The sequence below is a fragment of the Diadema antillarum genome, unplaced genomic scaffold (assembly GCF_040938485.1).
Source record: "Diadema antillarum isolate AM-2024a unplaced genomic scaffold, OU_Dant_1.0 seq00000015_RagTag, whole genome shotgun sequence".
NCBI lineage: Eukaryota > Metazoa > Echinodermata > Echinoidea > Diadematoida > Diadematidae > Diadema > Diadema antillarum.
This window is the reverse complement of record NW_027271135.1, coordinates 102,456-109,581: the sequence shown is the minus strand read 5'-3', so window position 1 is coordinate 109,581 and position 7,126 is coordinate 102,456.

Sequence of the window (7,126 nt, the reverse complement as noted above, 5' to 3'; positions counted from 1 at the left end):
TTCAGCGTACAAGAATACAATACATGTAGTGTGAATCATCCAGATCCAGATCAAGATACCAGGCCCTATCATTTTTTTTTTTAGTTACAAAATTCAGAAAAAAAAGTATTTTGATTTTACAGGGATTATACAATTTTGGTATAGATGGGGCTGCAGATTTCCAACAATGTGTGTGTTTGATGAGATAATGAGAAACTTCTGAAATATGAAAGAACATCAAATCTTAGAGGATTTCACAGTTTAGTTTTGAGATATATAGGCAATCTAAAAAAAAAGGAAAGCGATCCTCATAAAATGTGAAAGGCCATGAGTTTTCTTGGGATCTTTTTGGTTTGCCTTGTATTTGAATATCTTATCGTCATTTCAAAACCAATTTTCATCAACAAACTTTCAATTCCCCTTAGAATTGTATGTTCTTTATAAGGTGGTTATCTCGCAATGCGTCTAATAGGGATGGTAGGACCTATAGTTTGGGCTCAGATAGGGATGCAGGTTTCCAACTTTGCGGGTGTGTGTGTGTATGTGTGTGTATGTGTGCGTTTGTGAGATAATGAGAAACATCTTATGAAATATGAAAGAACATGCATTTAATAACAGGAATTCAAAGTTTATTTGATGAAAATTGGTCTTGAAATGGCTGAGATGAGTTTTGTATCCAAAAAGCATTACTAATAAAGTGCGACAAGCCAAGACTTTATTAGAATTTCTTTGTTTTACCTTATTTTTGGATATCTCAGTCGCTTCAAAACTAATGAAATATCAATTCCCCTTCGAATTGCTTGCTCTTTAGCATTTCATAGAGTATTTTCTAACTGAATATCTCGCAAAACTCTCAAAGCTAAATCCTCAACTCAACCATTTATTACAGTCCCTTTAAAAGCTGAACCGTCACCTCAACCAGTACTGCGCCCCATCAGTCACACGGCATCCCGGATCACCCCGGACCACCCCGGATCTGATCTGGGGTGGTCCAGGGAGAGATCCGTGTCTACGACTTTGACATTTGAATGGGTGCACGTCACGAGACCTACACCAATGAGTCATACAGCCAACAACTCATATACAGCTCACAAGATACAGCCGACGAGTCATACAGCTCAAAAGTCATACAGCCCACTATAATATAGGTTATACATCCCAGGAGTTCGACACTGAAAGCCCACGAGTCCAACATCAAGTAAAATAAGCCCACGAGTTATACAGCCCACTAGTTCGACACTATACACATACAAGGCTCACGAGATCGACACTATATGCAAAACTATAGCCCACGAGTTATACAGCCCACGAGTTCGACACTATTCAGGGGCGGATCTAGTTTTTATAAAGGGGGGGGGGGGGGGGGAGGGTGTGGGAGGGGGGTTTCCCCCTCCCACAGTAGGGATAATTTTTGAAAATCTGTGTGAAAATGGCGTTTTCTTGCATCTAAAACACCACTATTTTTGGTATAGAGGTCATTGCCAAAAATAAAATTACAAGTTAAAAAAAAAATAAGATAAAAAAAATGGTCCCCGATTATTATTATTATTATTATTATTATATATATATATATATATATATATATATATATTTTTTTTTTTTTTTTTTTTGGGGGGGGGGGGTTGCAACCCCCCCCCCCCCCCCCCCCCTCTAGATCCGCTTCTGCTATACACATACAAGGCTCACGAGACCGACTCTATGCAAAACTATATAATAGCCCACGAGACCGACACTACGCTTGAGGGCAGTGAGTTGGCTCAGTCGGTAGCGCGTCTGCTTCACAATCCTAAGGGCCCGGGTTCGAAACCGGGTCTGGACTGAGCAATGTTGTGTGTAAGCATACCGTCCCCTCTAGCAAGAGGCAAAACACTCTGTCCCTCGGATAGGACATAAAATGGAGGTCCCGTGTATAAGAGAGTAACAACTCATGTACGTAAAAGATCCCGCTTCATTCAATCATCGCAAAGAGCAGGGTGTTTAACCCGGTGAAGTGGTCCCACCTCACATCCAACTGGACCCCATGGAAGACCAGCTTAACGTAGCTGAATAAGGGCTATCCAGCCATATTCTCTGATGGAAATGAACAAACAAAACAAACAAACCGACACTAGGCAAAAGAGGCTCACGAGACCGACACTACATAGGCAAACGAGGTTCACGAGACCGACACTAGGCAAAGAAGGCCCACGAGATCGACAGGATGAACAGCGCCACCTATAGACCAAGTAATTGTATAGGGTGTCCAGATAATGGCATAAGGAGAATATGAGAGATGGAAAAGGAGGGTTGCGAGGGGATTACCCCGTCTCATGCACTTCGTCAATTGCCCTCCCTCGCCCCCTGAACTGTTCAAAATTTTTACTTGCGCTTGCGCGTTTGAGTGTTTGTGAAAAAATAAACAAAATTCAGTAAAAGTGCATGAGATGTTTTACAACATTAATTTCGAAAATGCCAAAACACCCTCGTTTCCCTTTCCGCAAAACATATACCGGTAAATACACCTGCTTAGGAAAAAAATAAAACGAAATATTCGGAACATTCAGAGCAACCAACCAGAATGATACCCAGGTGTGAAAGGAAGCTTACAAGAAAATATTTCACAAAATGGTCAATGTTGCAGTGCACACTTGCTTTACATGATATGGAAGGGGAGTATAGTCATCTGCAACGGTGCTGATTTAGTACATTATTTACAGAAAATGATATAATTGTCCATTAAGGTAGCTTTAAGGATTCGAAAAAAGAACATGCATTCATGAAAACAGCTATTCTACTTCATGAAAAATGAACCGTTTTGAGGAGAATAATTGTTGTACACATGCAAGCCACAAATCGAGGGGAATCGCTGCGATATAAGACGTTTTCATCCTTCGAAATGTCATGAAACATAGTTACAGAAAAAAATTACAAATTGAGCTCTAAGCAGGCGGGTATAAGCAGGAGGATATGCTACCTAATAAGGAATGCTAAACTAGTGAAGCGAGAAAGAAAAAGGGGGAAAAACTTACATCCTGTCCACCGTCTAGAAATTGGGAAAGCCTATTAAAAATAGCACGATGGTATCTAAAATCAAACCATACATCGTTCTTGTCCTCCATTATTTTTTCATACTTTTTTTTTTTTTTGGGGGGGGGGTCCCCATGAAGAGGACAATAATATTTCATTAAAAAAGAGAGAGATTGGTAACAATGTCGCTCCTCGTAGTGTGCCAGAACTGCCCTCTAAAAACCACACGTGTAGAAATACATAGTTAGTTGATGTCGTTGATATGTACACGGTGCTGTTCAATTAGTCACTATCTCTCGCTCGATAGCGTGACGAAAATGCACCCGCCAGTATAATTTTCCCCTTCATGGAACACCCTTACCACAGAACTCTATAGTTCTGTACCCTGTACAGGTAATTGACATGTAGATAGCGCTGTTCATCCTGTAGGTCTCGTGAGCCTTCTTTGCCTATAGTGTCGGTCTCGTGGGCTTTCTTTGCCTAGTGTCGGTCTCGTGAGCCTTCTTTGCCTAGTGTCGTTCTCGTGGGCCTTCTTTGCCTATAGTTCATTCATTCATTCATTTATTTCCATATCAAAACATAACATCTACAAATATCAAAACACAATTGCCTTGGTACATTTATACATTTTGAATGGAGGGATCATAGAAAGCACACACGAGGCTTGTTGGAAATGATCCCCTACAAACAATTATCAATACATTTCAACTAAACAATTATCATACAAATTCAATTAATAAAACAAAGGTCAGAGATACAATGAAAAGAGAAGAAAAGAGGCAGAGGTGGAAACAATGCATACTTATACTTGCAGTTTCAGATACATTTCATCAAAAATATATTTTTTATAAAGCCTTTTAAATTGACATAAGGTCTTACTACTCTTGACTGTTGGAGGAAGAGTATTCCAAAGAATAGGGCCATGGTAAAAAATGGAGGATTGAGTTTTTGAAATCCGGTTTAATGGTGTGTGAATATTTTTTTTTTTTTTGCATTCCTGGTATTATAATTGTGTATAGAACAATGCAAAGTGAAATGGTTGTGAAATACTTCAGAAAGAACATTGTTGGAAACTTTAAACATAAAAATCATACTTTCCAAAGAAATAAATTCTTGAACAGGTAAAGTTTTCATCTTAAGAAATAATGGCTTACTGGGAGCTAAATATGAAGAGTTGGTTATCAAACGAATACTGCGTTTCTGTAATTTATGAATACGATCAATATTTTTCTTTGTAGTAAAACCCCAAACAATACTACAATATTTTATATGAACTGAAACAAACGAATAATACAGCATCTTTAAAATATTCTGTGGAAGAAATTGTAATTTATACAGAACACCAATACTTTTCGATATTGTTGAACATATATGATTCACGTGAGAATTCCAGGACAATTTATCATCAATAAAAACACCCAAAAATTTTATGTCATAATTATATTCGTTTAATTTCCTCATCTCTATACATCAATTTCAAATTACTGTCAATTTTAGTTCTTGTTCCAAATAATATATAATTGGTCTTATCAACATTCAAAATCAATTTGTTTACCGACAACCAATTTCTTATACAATCAAGTTGAACATTCATATTATAAAATAATGTCTTTGGGTCTGTGCCTTTACAGAATACACTTGTGTCATCATCTGCAAATAATATATAATCTACATCATATGTTGAATACGGCAAATCATTTATATACAATAAAAAAAGAAGAGGCCCAAGAATAGACCCTTGTGGTACTCCACATTTTATTTCTTTAAGTTTAGATGGGACACCATTAATATTTGTTAATTGCTTACGATTTGAGAGATAACTTGTGTTATCGGTCTCGTGAGCCTCTTTTGTGTACTATCGGTCTCCTGAGCCTTTATATTGTGTAGTGTCGGTCTCGTGGGTTTTCTCTGCTTAGTGTTGGTCTCGTGAGCCTTTTGTGCGTAGTGTCGAACTCATGGGCTGTATGACTCGTGAGCCGTATATCACTCATGGGTTGTATGACTCATGGACCTACATTGTATTTTTGATGTCCGTCTCGTGGACCGTACATGACTCGTGGATGTCGGTCTCGTGGGACGACCCTCCTTGGACATCTTTGTATATCCGTGTAGATCTGGGGACATCCAGGAGGCCAACACGGCAACTTTTGGAGGTCAAAAACATTCGGTGTCATCCAGGGATTGCCGTGTTGGCAGAGCAATCCGGGATGGTCCGTGTGGCTGCCGTGTAGCTGCCGTGTTGATTCGTGTAGATGCCGTGTTTGTCCGTGTGTAGACACCGCGCTCTTCCGGCCTTAATATCCGTGTAGCTGCCGCGTTGATACTGTGTGTACAGTCATCAACGCTCGTCGACACATATCGAGGTCGAAACTATCCCCGATCTCCCCGGATCTCCCCGGATCACTGTGTAGATACAGGACCCGTGTTTATATGTGACTGGGGCCTACTATTTTTTTTAAATTGTCTGCAAGATAATGAAGGACTTCGATTCACGGTGCACAGCAGAAGGGCTCTGCTTACACAGCAACAACGTGTGAACTTGCACCTCCGCACTCTGTGGGCAAACAGGTACTCTGAAAACAAAGTTCCTTAAATCTCAATTTGGTACAACGGTAAAAACATGTAAAACTGACAGAAGTTATTTGTTAAGTTTTATAAAGTCCATTTTTGTCGAAAAGCTGATGAGAACTTAGCTGTGGAGTTCTAAAATGTAAACAAGGTATACTTATAGGCATATTTCATTTCTTTATCACTGTACAGAACGTAATTACTATGTACTTTTTCCTGTTTGCTAGCATATTTTTCGCATTATCTTTATCGTGAATGCTTCTTTCTGTCGTACGATTACAGCTGGAATGTATCTCGCATTCATGATATCTTGCAAGTCTCACTAGCCGCCGCTGTCACACTGGCAAAACTTCGCGATCTCGATTAATATAGCGATCTTTTGGCAGTGTGACCGGCTGCTACAGAGTACTTTTGTAGTGCATGAGGCTCGCCTCAGAGGGGAGAGAGAGAGAGAGAGAGAGAGAGCTAGAGAGAGTGGGTGGGGGGATGGGGATGGGCGAGATAAAGAGAAAAATTTCTCTAAAACAGCTCACATCGAGAACTCGCTTTGATTTAAAAAAAAGTTCAGAATGTCAGAAACATTGACTTGTATGCGTGACATAGGCCTATACAGCATTATAGAGGGCCTACCATAACGATCGTATCTTAGGCCTATAGATATTTCAGATCGTTGAATTTCAACTCTTAAAATTCTCGTTTTCCTCAAAGATTGTTCTTGCCTACCCTCCGGGCCCGAAAAATTTTCTGCATAACGCGGCCCCTGCAGACCATACCCTGTTTGGTTTAATCAGCCCCCTCAGAAAGGACTTTTTCCAATTTTGAAATACGGGCCTGTACCCGACATACTTTCACGTAATGTTAACTTGAATAGACACGATGTACTTGTATGTGTTTTATCGCAGGATATATAAAAAGTATATCTTCAGGTCCTTATCGGGGGGGGGGGGGGAGGGGGTTCAAGGGGTGCCGCGGAACCCCCTTCCCCCATTTGCCAGCAGCCGAAAAAAAAACCCCAAAAGAAGTAAAGAGGAAAAAATATGAGTCGCCGACCCCCCCCCCCACCCCTCCCCCGTTTGAAAGGGTGATTGTAGTGGCATCAGAAATTTGCACTGATTTTTTTTTTTCGGAAGTGCACGAGAAACTAAAAAAAGTTGAATGGGGGAGCTTTTTTGTGGTTTTTTTTTTTTTTTTTTTTTTTTTTTGCTTGTCAGCTGATCAAACCCTGAACTCTAATTCTGAACTCCCCATAAAAATCCTACTGACGGGCCTGACCTTGCGTGTTCAGGACAAAGAAAAATTAACGATTATTAATGAGCTACTTATTAGATATGAATTCTCTGTACTCTCGGACTTTGTTCGGTCGAGCCGTCGAGGTAGACTCTGACCAGAGTTTCTATGAAACGCTCAGCGCCATACATGCAGAACATGTTTTGAACTATGAACGGTGTATCATCACAGGAGATACAACGTACAAACGCGAATACAGGTGATGTGCGTGCTACTTTATGTTCACAATCATAATCGAAGTAACATTCACATGGTATGTGGGGCGTTGGCAGCTTTTGAGCACAAA